Below are 5343 nucleotides of genomic sequence, written 5' to 3'. Positions count from 1 at the left end.
TCCTGTCTGTGGTGTTTATGAAAGAGCATTGTGTGAAATACTGAGTTTGTAGAGTTTTGTAAGTTTTATTCACCGTGTTAAACTGTTTCCTTTTCAGCTTCTGAACTTGAACTTATGCCATATTCCCTTACTTCTGTTCCCTCTGAGAAAACAGAGCTTCAAGGGCCACAAGCAAACAGCCTGGATTCCACTCTAAGCCCCCATGTCTAGTCAATGGAAAAATTAGATATCCCCTAAGGGCAGTTTGTAGGGTCCAAAAAAAGGAGCAGGCTGGGGACAGCTATTAGGAAACAGCACATGCAGGAACTTGATTGGAATTTTGACCACAGTGCTCATCCCTTACTGCTGATGCTCTGAGAAATGTGCTCTGAGGTGGTAAGAGTGTGGTCATTCATTGGTGTTTCTCAAATCTTTATCAGGGAAAGTGTCCTCTGGTGCAGTAAAATCCACTGCTCTTTCTTGCAAACACTGTATTTTTCCTCAAAGTGTGAAGCTTCGCCCGTTAGGAAAGGAAGTGTGATAGTGGGTTTAGTTCTCAATACACTGCAATGCAAAGCTCAATTATCTGCCTAAAAGCTATTTGACAATTAGCAGTACCCTTATGAAGGAAAAATAAAACAGTTTAGTTCACAAAAATGCCGTTTGGGTAGCAGTCCACAAAAGTGGTTTGGAAATGTTAAAGACTAAATGATAAGAACAAAGAATCCAGTATAGCTGCAGGCTGGATAATGTGCAGCGGATGGTTACTGTCCTCGCAGCATTCTACTGCAGTTGTGCAGTGCAGAATGTGGACTAATTGGGTACTAAAATGAAGGTTCTTCTCTCCCTGATTATCTAAAAATGTATATTTGAAAGTAAAAGTTCATTGACAAGTTGATTAAACACATAGCATGTCTCTAGAATTTACATGTTCCTGTTTATGATAAACTCTGAATAAATAGCAATTTCTTCAATACAACTGACAAGAGAACTGAGTTGTATATATTTTGATGTAGGTACATAACCTCGCTGCCTCCAATCCACAGGACTTCTTAAGTGACTATATGTCAAAAGCCCATAAACATTTACCAGTGGAAAGTTAAAATGGGAATGCATTATTTCTCCAGGTTAATGTCATGGATATGCCAAACGAAAGAGCTGCTCAACTTGGGTGTCTTTTTTTTTTTTTTTTTTTTTTTTTTGTTGTGCAATTAGGGTTAAAAATGCAAAAGGCCCAAAGCGTATTCTTGACCAAAGATGGCACACTTGGGTAAAGCAGTTCTGCTCTTGGTGTGGTCAGTAGGTTGGGACAGGGTTTATTTGGAAGTCTGTTAGTCCTGTCTTGTAACCCCTTTCAAACTGCAAATGGCAGCCTTTGGCTATTATAAATAGACTTCTATTATAAATATTTATTTTTTTATTTATTATCTTTATAATCTTCTATTATAAATAGACTTCTGGGCTTGCTGTGAAAGTAGAGGTCTGCATGTGCAAACATGAGGTTCAAAATGCTAATCTCAAACCCATCGATTTAAAAAAAAAAAAATAGAAGAAAGGCCAAGTGTTCTTTGGACTAAGGGGGAAGACAGTAGGATAGAAGTGGCCTAAAGTGGCACAAACCCCAGAGCACTTTAATGTAGAAATTTTCTGGGAAATAACATCCTCTGCTTCGAGAGGCATTGTCTTGAGGAAATGAGTAGCTCAGTATTTACGCACAGAGCTGTTAATTAAAAGGGGATTGAAGGACATTTCCATTACATGATTTTCCTCTTAAGCTTCAATTACAGCTTTTGTTTTAAAAGGATAATTTCTGAAAAGGATCATAATTCATTGTCCAGTAAAGTACACAGGTTTCACTGGTAAATGTTTAAACAAGAATAATGCAAAGCTATTAGCTAAGACTTACTGAGGTGGAAGTCCATCTGGAATAATTAATTATATACAGGTATTTGACATTTGTAATAGGGCAGTTTAAGTGGATATAACAAATGCAGTTTTGTATAATTTTTTTTTTAAAGACTTGCATCATTCAGTGTGGCTGTTCATAGCCTGGATTCGTGGCTTTGCTTTTCTGACACAAAACAACCCAAACACCCCACAAACAAAGAATTGTCACCATGTGCTCGTTATTCACTAACAGCCCTATTAGAAAGAGGCTTGAAATACAAGATCATGAATTCTAAGTGTTATTTACATCACTGAAGTGATAATTTGGTTAAAGATTTTGTTTTGATACAGGCATTTAATGGGTAACCTGTTATTGGAACTTTTCTTGATCTCTAGTCTTTGCACCAAGGAACTGATGAGGTTGGCGAGAGCATGTGAAGTTATCAGCTGTGACTAGAATTTGATGAGAGGTTGGATGGGGAATTTTTCAACCTTAAAAGAAAAAACACTTCAGAAGAGAAATGAAAATGCAACTCAAGGCTTTAAATCCCACTAGTGTTAGTGGCAAATAACTGCATAAAAATAGCAATTTGGCATTAACTGTCCTAGCCATAAAAAGAGATTTTTTACTGTAACAAAACGTGTATCTTTGATGTGAGAAACTAGGTGTTCTCCCAGCTGTGTAAAGCTTCTGCAGATCTACTCCTAGAAAACATCTCTCTGACAGAGAGTTTACTGTGGCTGTAAACAGAGGAGGAATTTTACTAGGACTTAAATTCCCACCCTTATAAATGCTAGCCGTGACTTAGGAAGTCAACACCTCAATGGTGCTCATTTTTACTCCTTCAGTATTTTTATTACTGGAGAACTGCATCACTAGGAGTGGATGTTTTATTAAGTCATCCTGTTTTTTCCTGGCCTTGAAAATCAATGCTAGCATGAAGCTTTGTGAAAAAACTACCAGTGTTGCAGTTTTATTGAAAATCTCCTCAAACTTATTTATCTGGAATGATAAAAGCTGAACAAACAAAATTCTCTCAGAATTCAGAATTTTCTTGGGTTTAAGAGGGTAGACTGAAAATCAGTTTTTAACTGCAGGGCTGAGACCATGACAATTGTAAAGGAAAATCCTTTACAAGGATGTTTTTCATAATAAATGACATACTTTACTCAGTAATTGATGAAGACCTGGTTCTGCAGCCCTAGAAGAGACCTAGATCAAGGCTTCTCCTGGATGTTGGCCACAGGAAGGCTTTTGAAAGTCATGAACAGCAAAATCCAGTCTGTAACTGGGAGCACAAGTGGAGTTATGTTGGTGTAAGCGGCATTTGTGGCATAGGGTTCCTTCTGGCAAGGTCTCACTGAACTTTTGACTCAATTCATGCAGATTCTCCTCTATTGCAAGCAACATAAACCCAAACCCTTATACCTAGAAAAAAAAAATCCCCTGTTTAGCATTGCTACAAGCTGGCATATGTGCCAAGCTATCCATAAAAAATGAAAGAGCTTGGTCAGAATGTAATTTCTTCTTTCATCAGACGTGGCTGGCTGGTAATGTAGAGCTGCTTTAGGGAGTTGAAGTGTAAGGAAACTACAGCAAACTTTTTGATGCAATTCAGAAGTTGAAAAGAACTTCAGCTACACAGTGGCATGCAAGTCAGAATGCAACTGGAGGAATTATCATGAAGCTTCACAGAAATGTTCTACTTTTCCAAAAGGGAAAGTCTGACAAACTTTAAACCAAAGAAACTGGTTGCATCCCAAATGTGGGCAGGGCAGGTTATTCCTTTGTCATAAACTGACATGTAAAGATGCCAAACCAGGGCATTATTAGTTTATGTTATTATTTATGTTTCTTAGTTAGACATTCACTTGCCGTGATTTAAAAAAAAAGAGATGTTAGGCTACAGCAGTTATGGGGAAATAATACAGAAAGTAAATACAATGTGTCATTTTAGAATCCCATGTGACACATATTAGGAAAAAAATGCATTTAAGTTCTGCAGTGTGACAGTGTAATTTTTTGGTCCTAATTTGCTTTGAGTGATATTTATTGCAAAAACTCTAAAAAAGTCCACAGTGATGCTTTTGTTTTGCAGAGCACTCTTAGCATCCTTAGCATTAGTGCTAAGGTTGTTTTTTTTTTCTTCAATTTCTGCTTTCCAATATGATGCACTTGTAATATTTCACTGATAGAACTAACAGTTTACCTTTTTGCTGACTTTTAACCTTCCCTGCAGGAGAAGATTACGGATCTATGGAATACTGGATCTATGGAGTGCTGGTGATCTGAGAAGCAGACCTTGAACTGCTCAGTTTTCATCAGCTGTACCAAAGGGAAAAGAGCAAAAGCTTGTTTTTACTACTAAGCTGAGTGAATATGGTGTGGAAATCTTGTAATGGCAAGGTATCAATTTGTAAAGTGATATATTTCAGAGGGGATACTAAATCTGACTGTGAATAAAAAGCTTTATAAATGGAACATTTAAGAGGCTATCTTTTACTTTTCAGCGTGGGGTTGCCTTGACATGCATCATTTCAATTTGGCAGCCCCAGCAAATGGATGGAAGCAATTCAGTATGATAATTCAGTATTGCCAAGAGGCTTCTTCTCAGTCTAGTGTGGACACGTTCCATGGACAAATTTGAAGTCTATATTAAGTGATACAAAATGGATCTAATTCAGCTCTATATTGTTCCAGCTTTACATCGAGACAGTCTTGGTATCAAAGGTACCTAGGCAGCATATCCAAAGTTTATGAACAACAAAATAATTTCCAAGCTAAGCATCACCTCCAATTCATGGTGATATATATTGCATAACAATGCTTCAGAATAGGCAGAAAAGAAGTAAAACTCAGCTGTGCTTGCAAATTTACTCTTTTATAGTAGTAATTCTGGGGGCAAATTCTTAGCTGCTGTTAGAGAGTCTGTTAAAGTAAATGAGCAGCTGCTGAGTTCTGCAAGTGAAGAAGTTCTTTGATAGAGTAATAGTCTTTGATATTCTCTCATTTGATATGAATGCTCATTTTCATGAATATGTTGTAGCATTTGTTTTCTAGAATGCTTATATTTTCATTGTCACTTGAGTGTTTTTTTGCTCTCATGGGAACAAATTAATCATTGTTTAAAGTCACAAAGTTCCTGTCCCCATTATTAAAAGGTGAGAAGGAGAAATGCCTGCTAACAAACACTGGCAAGTTGCATAGCATAAACAATGTTTTTAATTTGTTGCCCTGGGCTGACAAACCTACTTCCCAAGTCACACACAAGACAAAACATGTTTTTTCCAGTGAAGTTTCCGTGGAGAGAGCGTTTCCTGAAGGCAGTTAATGGCACGAGGTGCTGTCTGTGGATGTGCACATTACGCATCCACCCGTGTGTTACAGGTCTCATTGTCAGGAAGTTCTTCTCTCATTGTATAACAGAATACAAAGTGCATATTGCTGAAATGCTATTGTTGGACACTCTGTGTAAC

Source organism: Neopelma chrysocephalum, unplaced genomic scaffold (genome assembly GCF_003984885.1).
Source record: "Neopelma chrysocephalum unplaced genomic scaffold, ASM398488v2 Primary Assembly neopelma1_99, whole genome shotgun sequence".
NCBI lineage: Eukaryota > Metazoa > Chordata > Aves > Passeriformes > Pipridae > Neopelma > Neopelma chrysocephalum.
This window is presented reverse-complemented; position numbering follows the sequence as displayed.